General features: G+C 40.8%; 1 long non-coding RNA gene across 1 annotated transcript; it reads left to right on the forward strand.

The window, feature by feature from the left end:
* The first annotated feature begins 12,899 nt into the window (after window positions 1-12,899).
* Window positions 12,900-14,372, forward strand: LOC143017872 (uncharacterized). The gene is made up of 2 exons (XR_012965719.1): window positions 12,900-13,738; window positions 13,791-14,372. It is a non-coding gene; the product is annotated as an uncharacterized LOC143017872 (long non-coding RNA).
* Window positions 14,373-15,354: the final 982 nt, after the last annotated feature.

Consider the following 15,354-nt stretch of genomic DNA (forward strand, 5'->3'; position numbering starts at 1 on the left):
ATATGTATATATATATGAATCTATATATATGAATATATATATATGAATATATATATGTATATATATACGAATATATATGTATATATATTCATATATATATATATATATATATATATATATATATATATATATATATTGAAAGGTACAGAAGTGCAGACAATATGGGTAATAGTGTGGTCTATATATATATATATATATATATATATATATATATATATATATATATATATATATATATATATATATGTATATGTATGCATATCGCATCATCACGTGGCTCTCTGTGAGATGAATGTCAAAGAGATGAGCCCTCTTATCACCCAACTTGTAAACCCAACAGTGGTCTCTTTTAACACAGCCCCGTGGGGTTGGCACTCGCTCCAGACTGTGTTAAAGGTTTGTCTCTTCCTCTCTCTCTCTCTCTCTCTCTCTCTCTCTCTATATATATATATATATATATATATATATATATATACACACACTGAATGGTTTCCAGTGAATAGATTAACATCTTTTCAACCACAATGGGTTAAGCCACTGACACTTTGTTACGTCCGAGCCGAGTTCGAGTGTTTAGCTTGACCACGTATCAATTTCCACATATATGCTTCCATTGAGCTCCTCGTCAGGGTCGACTGCGATGACATGGAATTAAAAGTGAATTGTGGTTGAAATATATATATATATATATATATATATACATATATATATATATATATACGTATATACATACATATATATACATGTATATATATATATATATATATATATATATATATATATATATATACACACACACTAAATGGTTCCCAGTGAACAGATTAACATCTTTTCAACCACAATTCACTTTTAATTCCATGCCATCGCAGTCGAGACTAACGATGAGCTCGATGGAAGCATATATGTGGAAATCAATACATGGTCGAGCTAAAGGCTCGAACTCAGCTCGGATGTAACAAAGTGTCAGTGACTTAACCCATTGCGCTATCAAGAGAGATGATTGAGCAATAGGTTAAGCCACTGACACTTTGTTACGTCCGAGCTGAGTTCGAGTCCTTAGCTTGACCACGTATCATTTTCCACATATATGCTTCCATCGAGCTCCTCGTCAGGCTCGACTGCGTTGGCATGGAATTAAAAGTGAATTGTGGTTGAAATATATATATGTATATATATATATCGCTTTTGGATGATTCATTTACGTGGTTGAGTTGGTGACCAATATCTTTATCTGTTTGGGGTGGGGGACTTTTAGCTAGGATGGCACACTCTTTGAATGTTGTTCTGCTTGATGCCAGGCTATTTTATCTGGTTGAAGAGTGACTTGATGAAATGGCAAAGTCTTGTTCAGTCAACTTCGTTGTTACGGTGATACTCTTCACAATTTTTATTTCAGGTTACCACTAACTCAAAAACCGACCATCCTATTCTCATGCAGTGAGAAGTGAGGAGCTCCTGGTAGGGCAAAGCCTTGTTAGTTGTGGCAATCTGCGTTTTTTTTGTGTGTGTGTGTGTGTGTTTGTTTGTGTGTGTGTGTGTGTGTGTGTGTGTGTGTGTGTGTGTGTATGTGTGTGTTAGGTCGCCTCTCCGCCTAACTAGGGCTGTCGGGAACCAACGCAATAAACTTGCAGCGGGTCCCGGGAATCATACTCACAATCACCTGCTCATGAGTTCGACACGGTATGCACTGGGCTACTTCTAGGCCAAATTTATTCATCTATACGGTTAAATTGTAGAAATAGTAACTTTGGCTAAAAATCTGAAGGGTTTTTGGAAAGAGGCTTGGTAAGGTCAGTAAAAAAAAAAAAAAAAAAGTATCTCATGTCAGAGTCCGACAGCAGTTCGTGGAAGCTGTATGGGAATGAGTGTTGAGCTGAAAATGAACGCTCGAACATCTCAAGAGTCCTCATAGGATTGAGCTGATGGTGGTATTTCTTGAAGTACATTAGCCCTTTTTCTTTTTTATAAGAGAATGGGAGGAGCAATCAACAATTTCTTCGCGGAAATGTATCTATATGTTCACTTTTTTACTATCTCTCCCTCTCTCTCTCTCTCTCTCTCTCTCTCTCTCTCTCTCTCTCTCTCTCTCTCTCTCTCTCTCTCTCTCTCTCTCTCTCTCTCTCTCTCTCTCTCTCTCTCTCTCTCTCTCTCTCTCTCTCTCTCTCCTCTTAAGAAACATCAACTCGTTCGCCGGATTTTTTATTATTATTTCTTCTTTCGAGTCTCTGTTCAATACTTTCGGCAAAAGAGTTCAACGTATCTCAAGGATACTTCTATATGATTCGCCTAATTAATTTCAGATCGCATAACACAACCACCAAATTGTCTTATGATAATAATAATCCTTATTTTACTGTATTGTTTAGTAAGAATTGACAGCATGACATCATCACCAGTGTTAGGAAATAAAAAATTGCTAATGATAATGAAAACTAAATGGTTGTCAATAACTGGTGACCATAAGAATATTGTCCATTATGACTAAGAAACAAACCTTGAAATAATGTAACCCAATTTTTGTCCGGTTCCTTAGGCAGTATATCCCAAGTGAGGCTATTTTACAATGCTGTGAAAATTTTTAAGATTATCTCAAAATTTTTATTATGAACGTCTCCCATGGGCAGCACAAACGTCCAGGTAGTTGAGCTCTCCAATTTGGGAATAACTTTGGTTTCCAACAGCCCTGACTAGGCGGGAAGGCAACCCAATGTAAAAAATGCAACTGACACGGGTTTGCCCTATCAGCGGTTTCTGACTCCCCACTGCGTGTCAGTGGGATGGTGAGTATCAGGTGTGTAATTTTCTCTTCTAACCCCCCCCCCACCAACCTCACACACACAAAGACACACACACACACACACACACACACACACACACACACACACACACACACACACACACACACACACACACACACACACACACACACACACACACACACACACACACACACACAATAATCAGCACTGAGCTCTCTGCCGACGGGAGGTGTCTGGCTGTCTCGAAAAAGAGGCTGCAGCAGATCCGAGATCCGAGGTGAATACACACACACACACACACACACAATTCTCTTCGGGTTCTTTCTTCCCGCTACGTCCAGTCGGTAACCCATAGAGTCCAATTGCTGTCTTCCTCTCTAGTTACATATCCTGGCCAATCCCCTTCACGTTCCTTTATGGGATCTATAATATCTTTCACCCCAATCTCCTATGTTGCCCATTATCTTCTCTTATTGCCTTTCAGTGATATTCGAAGCTCTATGCCTTCATTACCTTCGTCACATTCTAAATTTTATATTTGTAGATCATAGCTGGGATTATATACGGAATATAAATATTGCGATTTAGACATACAGGCAGGGAGCCTTTTGATATGATTTTGGTTTTACTTAAAAACATATTTACATTGATATTGTGATACGTCTTTTTCTTTAACTACTGTCATATCTATTCGGTTTTTGTGCATAATTAAACTCTTCAACTTCTCCCAGGTTCTCATTATTAATTGTAATGATTTTTATCATTCAATATTTCTATGGTATTGTTCTATTCGTAATTAAACATGACCAGATTTTGTTTTCTGGGGTCATTTCACATATCTTGCAAAACTTGTGTTGTTTCACGAATAAAGATATTGTTTTTCACAAATCTCAGATGATTGAAATGCCGGTTTTATTAATATTCACACCTTTCCCTTCCCGACCCAGCCCAGGTCTCTGGAAATCCCTCCGAGACGAGTTGTAAATAACTTTCTGTGGAATTGTATTGTTTTGTCTCACTTCCTTCTCGAACTTGATTTTTTTTACTCTATGTTTACGTAGTAGAACTACAATAACACATTTCACCTGTGAGTGTGTGTGTGTGTTTGTGCATATAGGTATGTATGTGTGCATATGCGTGTCTTTGTGTATGATTACATATACTCGTGTACATATATATATATATATATATATATATATATATGTGTGTGTGTGTGTGTGTATATATATGAAATGTGTGTGTATGTGTGTACGTGCGTGCGTGTATGTGGGTATGTATGTGTGTGTGCGTGCTTGTATATGTGTGTGCGTTTGTTTGTATCTAGCAAAAATCATGTAAACGCGTTATTTTAAGAATGCAGAAAAAGCACAAGGGAAATAATAAACTAAGACCGAGCGTTTTCGTCTTACTAGGGCGTGTTCAGAGTACTGAGGGTGGATAAAAAAAAATGGGTACATATGTACATTTACTCTTCTTTATTATACCTTTGTACTCTCAATGTGCCCAAATACGACGAAAACGCTCGTTCATAAATTGTCATTTCCCGTGTGTATTTCATCAAGCATATATATATATATATATATATTTATATATATATATATATATATAGATATTCTTTCTTTAACACACACACACACACACACACACACACACACACACACACACACACACACACACACACACACACACACACACACCCCGGCCGGGCGGAGACAAGTTGGGTTTGTCTCCTTTCACGTGTAGCCCCTGTTCACCTAGCAGCGAGTAGGTACGGGACGTTAGTCAAGGAGTTGTGACCTTGCATTCCCGGTGTGTGGAGTGTGAGTGGTCTCAGACCTACCCAGAGATCTGCTAATAATGAGCTCTGAGCTCACTGCCGTAGAGTGGTGTCTGGCTGTCTCGAAAAGAGGCTGCAGCAGATCCGAGGTGAATACACACACACACACACACACACACACACACACACACACACACACACACACACACACACACACACACACATATATATATATATATATATATATATATATATACGTGTGTGTGTGTGCGGGTGTGTGTATGCGTGTTTATGTATATTATATATATATATATATATATATATATATATATATATATGTATATATATATGTATATATATGTATATATGTATATATATGTATATATACATATATATGATATATATGTATATATATATAATATATATAAATATATGTATATATATGTATATATATATGCATGTATATATATATGCATATATATATGTATATATATATGTATATGTGTATATATATATATATGTACCTGTATATATGTATATATATATATGTATATATATGTATATATGTATATATATGTATATATATATATATGTATATATATGTATATATATATGCATAAATTTATTCTTAATACATGTTTTATTACGACCAAGCCATATTAATTGTGAACTGTTTATTTATTGATTTTTGAAATTCCCTCATTGCTTGTTTGATCTCTCGTTGGAAGTTATACATAACATTCTTTCTCTTGACGTATAAGGCATATCTTTGATCAACCTTAGTATATAAGAAAATGAGAATTTCATTTCATCTTTACTCTTGCTTAAGATTTGTCAAGATTTGCACAAAGCGCCTGAATAAACAAGGAGCTTGGAAATACATAACCTTAGGACAGAGATCAAACAAACAATGGGAAAAGATTGAAAATGGTAATAGTAAGATAGCTATCAGTCATCATGTCTTAGTTTTTAATCAAAGAAAAGAGAAAAGGAAGTAGATGATAAAATAAAAAGAAAAAAAATGGAAACAAAAGAAAGTGTAATAAAAAAAAAAGAGAATGATAGAAAAGAAAATAGATAAAAAGAAGAAAAAACGAAAATTCTAATAAAAAAAAAGAGAAAAGATCTTCAGAGAGAGGAAGATAAATAAAGAAAAATGAAAATGATGACATAAAGTTTCTCTCTAGTTTTGTCCACAATTGACTCCAAGGGAGTGAGTAAAGCCGGCGGGGGAGACGATGACCGACTTCAGAGTATTTTTCTGTCTAATCTGCCTAAGCTGGTAAGCGTCCTCTTGCTGACGAAAGGGGCGAGGGAGGGAAGGAGGAAGAGGGAAAGGAAAGAAGAATGTCGGGTGAGAATATGTGTAATAGATTAGGATGAAGAGGAAGAAGGAAGAGGAAGAGGAGGGTGAGTGGTTTAGATAAAGTGAGAGAAAGAGGAAAAGGAGTGGATGAGATGGGGTAAGAATATGTGCACTAGATAGGAATGAAGAGGATGAGGAGGAGAAGGAAGAGGAGGCCGCGTGATAGAGATGGAGTGAAAGAGGAAGCACTAAAAGGATTTGGGAGAGTGAATAGAGAGGTAAGGGATGATAGAAGCGTATGAACAAGGTAAGGGGCAGAACAGTAGAGGGAAGGGAGAAGAAGTAAGTGGGAAGGAGAGGGAGGAGGAAGAGGAGACAGGGAAGGAGAGGGAGAGGGAAGAAAAAGGAAGGGGGAAGAGGAGGGAGGGGGAAGGAGAAGGAGGGGTAAGGAGAGGGAGGGGGAAGGAGAGGGAAGGGAAAGGAGAAGGAGGTGAAAGGAGAAGGAAGGGGAAAGAGAGATGGGGAGGGAGAAGGAGGTGGAAGAAAGGGGAAAGAGAGAGGGGGAAGGAGAGGGAGGTGGAAAGAGGGGAAGGAGAGGGAGGAGGGCTAAAGGGAAGGAGAAGGAGAGAGATGTGGAAGGAGAGATGGATGGGGAAGGAGAGGGAGGGGGAACGAGAGAGAGGGGGAACGAGAGAGAGGGGGAAAACGAGGGAGAGGTGGAAGGAGAAGGAGAGGGAAGGGGAGGGGGGGGAATGAGAGAAGGGGAAAGAGGAAGAGGGAGGGGGAATGAGAGAGAAGGGGAAAGAGAGAGAGGGAGAGGGAGGGGGAATGAGAGAGAAGGGGAAAGAGAGAGAGGGAGAGGGAGGGGGGAAGGAGTGGGAGGGGTAGGAGGAGAAGAAGGGGAAAGAGGGAAACGAGGCTGCAATATTGATATTACCAAAGTGTTAATGCCAAAGTAGGGTTTCTCTCTCGAGGGAGAAAGGCTGAGAGGGAAGAGAAAAGAAAAATGGATAATTGAGTAACGAGGAGAGCAAGGAGCAAAGTGGAAGGGAGAATGGTGGAAGAGGAAGTAGAACGGAGGATGAAGGAAAGAAGGAAACTGAGGAAGAAGAGGATGGCGAGGAGGAGTAAGAGAAGGAGGAAGGAGACGGGGAAGAAAAAGCTAGGGAGGGGCAAGAGAAAGATAGGGGAGGAAGAGGAAGATAGAAGGAAGAGGAAGACGGGGAGGGGGAGAAGGGCCAGGAGGAGGGAAAATATGAGTAAGAGGAAGAGGAGAAGGGCTAAGAGAAGAGGGGAGGAATAGGAGTAAGAGGAAGACGGAAAGAAGTCGCAGAAAGATGAAAGGAAGGATGATGATGATAATAGGAGTGAATGAAAGAAGAACAGTCAGAGAAAGAGGAGTCGGAATACACTGAGTAAAGGAAACGTAAAGGAAGAGGACAAAACGAAAGAAAAAGACAAGGAAGACGCAAAGAGGGAAATTACGTGAAAAAACGAAGAAGGTGGAGGAAGGAGGGAAAAGTGTGGGCGTTGGCCTATCCTTGGCAGAGCTCGATCGGCCTCGCATGCACATTTGTATGTATTTGTGGAATGTAATTTAGGCTCAGCAAAACCCTTGGAAATTTGGAGAAATGGCCCTTATGGCCTAGCACTCCCGCCCTGCGCCTTTCTCAATGTGGTGCAACCTCATTTGACTCCTTTTATTTAAATGTTGATGTTCCCCGAAGTAGACAAAATAAACACGGACTCTGAGTAATACATGTAACGAGTCCCTAACCATGGATTGTGTAGTTCCTGCTTATTAAGGTGGTATGAATGTTGAGAAGTGCAAGTGAAATTTTGGTATGAATGTTGAGAAGTGCAAGTGAAATTTTGGTATGTTGGAATGGATGTAGTTGTGAATATGAACAATAAGTCTCCATCCATGTATAAATGAGCAATCATGAATCACGGGTCATAAATTAGGTAAAAAGAAGTTTGAACCATAAACTATAAGCAGTCATGAATCAAGAATTAGGAATCATAAATTTGATATGATATTTTTTGAATTATGAATTGTGAATCGCAGTGAAATTGAATTGCTGATTACGATACGTGAATCTTGAATCATAGATATTGAATTATGATTCACGAATCATGCATAATGCATGGTAAATCAAAATTCTTACATCATACATCATAGAAGAGAACTTTGAAACATGAATAAATCACGAATTATGAACCATGCATCGTGTATAATGAAATATGAATTGTGCGTCATGAATCATGATTCACGAATCATGAATAATGAATGATAAATCAAAATTCTTACATCATACATCGTAGAAGAAAACTTAGGATTATGAATACAGAATCATGAATTATGAACCTTGCATCGTGTATAATGAATCATGAATTGTACATCATGAATCATGATTCATGAATAAAAACGGTGACTCGTGAATTATAAATTATGAATCATGAATCACGAATCTGAAGAATGTTGCCATAAATTGCCATTAGGGGGAGTCTCTGAATGAAGTGATTAATCAAGGAAATGTTAAGTTTTACTCTCTCCCCATTCAAGTGGATTAAAGCTAATTGCCTTCCTGAACTTTATTTTGTTTTGCCATTCTTAAAAGGTTTAGATTGTTTTCATAAACTGGATTCGATCTTTACACCCTGCAGTGCGTTGACCTAAGTTTACTTTTTTTAATCAAGTTGCGATATACTCCAGTTTTCAAGCGCGTATGAAAATATCTAGGTTTCTAGAAAACTATTTTACTCTAGTTTATACAAGACCATTTTATTCACTTGAGGTCATGACCTTCAAAAGTGGGAGGGCTTAAATCTGTCTGACAAGGTGTCAGTGTATATATATATATATATATATATATATATATATATATATACATATATATATTTATATATGTATATATATGTATATATATGCATATATACATTATATATATATATATATATATATATATATATATATATATATATATATATAGATAGATAGATAGATAGATAATATGTGTGTAAATGAACTAGCCAAAAAACGAAAGAAGGTTTTTCCAGGTTATCCCAATTTTCTAAAAGGAGAATAGACAGTGTAGTTTTATTAGATTGAACATTAAAAATTGGAAGCTGACAGACAAGAAGGCAAGTATTTAGGTAGGCAGGTGAACAGACAGATATACACCCACACACACTCGCATACACGCGCGCCACACACACACACACACACACACACACACACACACACACACACACACACACACACACACACACACACACACACACACACACACACACACACACACACACACACACACACACACACACACAAAGTAAAAATACACGAGTAGGTAGAGAGGCATATAGTCAGACATTAGGACTGATAGATAGAGACAGTCATACAGAGAGACAAACAGATAGACAATGGAAACGAGGAAGCCATAGAGGCTTAGACACTCGGACTCAAAGTCATCCACGCGTGACACCGTGGCTTTAAATCCCTCCTACTCCTACCCTCATCCCCTTCCCCCTACTCCTTACCCTCCCCTCCTCCTCCTTTCCCTACCCCTCCTACTCCTCCTCCCCCTCCTCCTTTGCCTCCCCCTCCCCATCCCCCAAGTTTTTTTTCCTTTGGAGAAACCTTAGTGTTTTTTAGTTCCTCATGGTACTGTTGTTATTGTTATTAAATGTTGTTGATAGCTCTGGTGGGTGTGGTGGTCGTCTTTGTAGTGTTACTGAATGTGCTCTGTTAGTAAACCAGTTATTGACAATTTTTGGTTCAAGAAGAAAATAGGCAAGAACTGGTTTACCAAGAGAGTAGTTGACGAATGGGACTTAGTATTCATGTGGTGAGCGCTGATATTATTATTCTTAGAAAAAAAAAATGGTGGTAAGGTACATGGAACTACCTAGTGTAGGGTTTATGGTCTCTTGCAGTCTCCTCTATTCTTAGGTTATTATGTGTACTGTTGTACCTGTACCTGTACTTGTATCTCTACTTCTATAAAAGACTTCTACATCTACTTCTACTTCTACCTCTGTCTTAAATTTTCCTTCTACATCTACATTCTTTCTCCACATCTCTCTTTACCTCTACATCTACCATCTCAATCTTTACCTTCAACTTCATTTCTACTTCCATCTCTTTAAATTTACCTCTACATCTACCATCTCAATCTTTACCTTCAACTTCATTTCTACTTCCATCTCTATCTCTACCTTTAAATTTACCTCTACATCTACCATCTCAATCTTTACCTTCAACTTCATTTCTACTTCCATCTCTATCTCCACCTTTAAATTTACCTCTACATCTACCATCTCAATCTTTACCTTCAACTTCATTTCCACTTCCATCTCTATCTCCACCTTTAAATTTACCTCTACATCTACCATCTCAATCTTTACCTTCAACTTCATTTCTACTTCCATCTCTATCTCCACCTTTAAATTTACCTCTACATCTACCATCTCAATCTTTACCTTCAACTTCATTTCCACTTCCATCTCTATCTCCACCTTTAAATTTACCTGCACTTCTGCCTCTACCTTCGGCCCTCCTTCTTTATCTCCCTCCATTCTGTGTTATGTGAAATGGGGATTTCCACCTCCAATGGCAAAGACCCGTAGATTGGCTCTCTTCGGGGAGGAGGAGGAGGAAGAGGAGGAGGAGGATGAGGAGGAGGAAGAGGCACAATAGAAGGAGAAGAAGAAAGAATAGAATTATAAGGAAGAGTAGGAATGAGAATAGAAGTAGAAGGAAGAGGAGAAAGAGGGGAAGAAGAAGAGAAAGGGGGAATGCAAAGAAAAAAAGAGGAAGGCGAAGAGAAAGAAGATAGAAATAGAAAAAGAGAAAGAGGGAGAGTAAAAGAAAGAGAAAGAAAAAGAAATGGAAGAGGAAGAGAAAAAGGACAAGGAAAGAAAAAGAAAAAGAAATGGAAGAGAAAGAGGGGGAAGTAAAGGAAGAGGAGGAGGAGGAGGAGGAGGAGGAAGGTAGGGTTGGGCTATGCAGAAACTTGACGGTAGCTGGTTCGGCAAGTGACAGACGGCGACCAGGTAGCGGCCCAGTGGAGATTATGTTGACCGAGGGCATTTTGCCCGATTAACGGCCTGAGGTTTTATCCCTCTCCACACAGCCCCACCCCCACTCTCCTCTCTTCCTCCTTCCCCCGCCTTCCTTTAGCTTCTTTTTTCCCTCTTGTCTTTCATCTTTCTTTCATCTCGCTCTTTCTCCCGTTACATTATTATTTCAATAGTAACTATAGCTGAAGTTCTGCAGAAAGGGGAGTATAAATCAAATATTCTCTTTTGATACTGAACCTATGAATATAATGTAATATATATATATATATATATATATATATATATATATATATATATATATTTATATATATATACATATATATATATATGTATACACACACACACACACACACACACACACACACACACACACACACACACACACACACACATATATATTATATATATTATATATATATATATATATATATATATTATATATATATATGTGCGTATGTGCGAGTAAAGGTATGTAGGTAGGTATATGTGTGTGTGTGAAAGAAAGAGAATATGTGTGCGTGTACATGTTCATACAGGCATTTATATTGTGGAGATACCACTAACCTCTCATTTCCATATATTCCTTTTGTAATCTTCATTCTTTTCTCCCATGTCTAGTTCATTCAGAGCATTCAGAGACTCCATCCTTCTGGAAAAGGAAGATTTTATATATAAAAATATATATATATATATTGTATATATATATATATTATATTATATTACATATATATATATTGTATATGTTGGATGGTATCTCAACATATGAGTTGTGGTAGTACGTGGTCGTAGTTGAGCGGTGTTCGGAGCTTTGAATAAAAGCAGCAGAGCACGTGTAGCTCTGTCTCTCTCTGTGGTCTTTCTCTTCTTTATTTGGTGACAGGAGGTGCTTATATACATGGCTCGTGGTTAGGTTGCCGACGAGATAATATTTATTTACAAGATGCAGTTTTAGCAAATATTAGAGATCAGGATAGGTTTTAACTACCTTATACATTGCATATACATATTTACAAATGACATACAGTTGTCCGAGGTTGGACAGGATAGACATATCCCGTAGGAAAGGGATTTAAATATAATGTGTATCAATGCTTGGCTTGGTGGCAATCCTTTAGGGTTGGTGAGCCGTCCAACTGCGCGTGAGGTGTCTGCCTGGACAATAGCGACCTGACCCGTAGTGACCAGGTGCATGAAGATGTCAGGTCGAGTACCAGGCTACTCTGACTGCACCGAAATGCATCGGTGTCGTGCCGATAGTATAAGCAGAGGTGGTAGATGAATGTCTAGGAGATTTTGGTGGTAGATTACGTCTTCTAGGAGGTCTAGATGCTACAGTTGCTCGGCATACGCTACCAGTGTCCGTCCTCGCGACACCATGAGCTTGAGATCCACATAGGCTTGGTGCACGAACTGTTAAGGAGATAGAAGAAGGAGGGGTGTGCCTAGGTGAAGGGGTTGACCTTCCCTGAGTGGCAAATGTGATCTGCACAGCTAGAAGGGAGATACTTGGTTATGGCATGATAAGATGAACATGAATGATAAATATTGGTTTTGGAAATAGATGCTTGGATTTGTTGGGGCTAAAGAAACTTAAACAATTCTATTTCTGAGGCTATAGCGTGGTGTCGGGATCGGTGGAGTGGTAAAGGTGTTTGTGTCTAGAGTCTCGGTCGTGTGTGTTGGGTGTAGTATGGGCGGGGATGGAATGTCATCCATGTCGAGACCTCTAGGAACTAGTTTGATATGATCTAAATGTAGGATAGCCTCTGTGAGTTCGCGTAAGTGGAGAGCTTTGATCTTATTGTGCGGAAGTATGTCGGTGACCCGAAATGGACCATGGAATTTGGGTGCAAGTTTTGATGTGGGTTGGTGGTTGGTGTGGTATATTATGTCACCTACAGAAACATTGCAATCTCTGGAGTGAGCGTTCTTCAACCTAAGCATATCTGCTTTTGAGAGAGTCAGTGACTGTCACGTGGGTCACGTGACGAGACTTGGAAGGCTGTCGGCGCGACGCCTCATCATCCACTGTTCACGTGATTTTGGCCGAAACGAAGCAAGGAGTGGTGGTGACCCAGCACACCTGGCCGGCCGAAATCGTGGCGTGAGGTCAGGCTTGGCTCAGTGTTGCCAACTGTCCCTACGAGGTCTACTGCTGTGCGCATGCGCACAGCCATGCCCTTCCACTCTCCCTCACCCTCCCAGATGTATAAGAGGAGCAGGACGGAAGGAGGACACACACCTTACGGCCTCCTGCCGTTGAGGGCGGACCCCCCCCTCCCCTCCCAGTTCCACGGAGGGAGGGCGCCGGGACAAAAGGAGTCCACGAGGGACCAGGAGACACGCTACTACGGCCGTCTGCCGTTGAGGGCGGACCCCCCCCTCCCCTCCCAGTTCCACGGAGGGAGGGCCCGGGACAGTAGGAGACCACGAGGAGCAGGACACAAGAAGGAGACCAAGGAGGAGACGTACGCCCGTCCACGTTAGGACATCAATGGGGATTCGTCTGAAAGGAGACTAGGAGTGGTGTAGTATAATTAATAGTCTGTAATCTTGTAGACATCACGCTGGTGATTATTATTTATATATGTGTTGGTTCCAGTTAGGATAGTGCTCTGTGTGTGATCTAATAAAAACACGTGTTAGTGTTACCTTGGTGTTTCTTTTCTCTCACGCCCAATTCTCAATAATACCGAGTATATACAAAATTTGTATCCCCCTGACATTGGCGCGTCGAACAGGGACTCGGTTGAGAAAGAGAGATAGAAACACAAGGTGCTGGTCCACAGCAATTGGATCCAACCCGAGCAGTCAGTGTGTTTAGTTTTTTCTCAGTTAGAGAGAGAGCTGTAGAGAGGGTGACTAGGTTTCAGCTAGTGAGAGCTAGAGTGAGCCAGTTTAGCAAGGTAGGGCGAATTTACCCTCGTTCGTGTTCCGCGAGCCGAGAAAGGAATTCCGGCCGTGGATCAGGTTAGCGGAACCAGAGAAGTTCCAGATAGGAGTGTTTGTTCCAGTGCTTCAGTTAGAAAGATAGCTAGTTTTTTTTCTAGCTAGAGAGCTGTAGGAGTGTGCCTAGTTTTTCAGCTAGCGTGAGCCGTAGGCAATTCAGAGCTGTAGGAGTAGTTTCAGCTAGCGTGAGCCGTAGGCAATTCAGAGCTGTAGGAATGTAGCATGAGCTAGCGTGAGCCGTAGGCAATTCAGAGCTGTAGGAATGTAGCATGAGCTAGCGTGAGCCGTAGGCAATTCAGAGCTGTAGGAATGTAGCATGAGCTAGCGTGAGCCGTAGGCAATTCAGAGCTGTAGGAGTGTAGCGTGAGCTAGCGTGAGCCGTAGGCAATTCAGAGCTGTAGGAGTGTAGCGTGAGCCGTAGGCAAATCAGAGCTGTAGGAATGTGTGTAGAACAAATACTGCTGTATCTTTTTGTCCCCAGATCCGGAGGAAGGAGACATCGTTTTTTTATACAGTCACGTCTACATACATACACACACACACGCACAGACATTCGACACTTATATGTCATGCCATATTGGTCACATTAGCCACAGCTTCTCGATCTTCCATCGGAGTTTTCCCTCAAGGAAAAAGAAAGATCCTGAGGTTTTTCGCTCATCCGGAAGATCGAGGTAGCAAGGCTAATAGGCACATTTACAACTCGCGACCCGCGTCGCGAGTTGTCCCCATCATCGGAGAACTGTCACGTGGGTCACGTGACGAGACTTGGAAGGCTGTCGGCGCGACGCCTCATCATCCACTGTTCACGTGATTTTGGCCGAAACGAAGCAAGGAGTGGTGGTGACCCAGCACACCTGGCCGGCCGAAATCGTGGCGTGAGGTCAGGCTTGGCTCAGTGTTGCCAACTGTCCCTACGAGGTCTACTGCTGTGCGCATGCGCACAGCCATGCCCTTCCACTCTCCCTCACCCTCCCAGATGTATAAGAGGAGCAGGACGGAAGGAGGACACACACCTTACGGCCGCCTGCCGTTGAGGGCGGACCCCCCCCCCTCCCCTCCCAGTTCCACGGAGGGAGGGCGCCGGGACAAAAGGAGTCCACGAGGGACCAGGAGACACGCTACTACGGCCGTCTGCCGTTGAGGGCGGACCCCCCCTCCCCTCCCAGTTCCACGGAGGGAGGGCCCGGGACAGTAGGAGACCACGAGGAGCAGGACACAAGAAGGAGACCAAGGAGGAGACGTACGCCCGTCCACGTTAGGACATCAATGGGGATTCGTCTGGAAGGAGACTAGGAGTGGTGTAGTATATTTAATAGTCTGTAATCTTGTAGACATCACGCTGGTGATTATTATTTATATATGTGTTGGTTCCAGTTAGGATAGTGCTCTGTGTGTGATCTAATAAAAACACGTGTTAGTGTTACCTTGGTGTTTCTTTTCTCTCACGCCCAATTCTCAATAATACCGAGTATATATAC

The sequence above is a fragment of the Oratosquilla oratoria genome, chromosome 1, assembly GCF_046742065.1.
Source record: "Oratosquilla oratoria isolate Oo_2021 chromosome 1, ASM4674206v1, whole genome shotgun sequence".
In the NCBI taxonomy this organism is placed as follows: Eukaryota; Metazoa; Arthropoda; class Malacostraca; order Stomatopoda; family Squillidae; genus Oratosquilla; species Oratosquilla oratoria.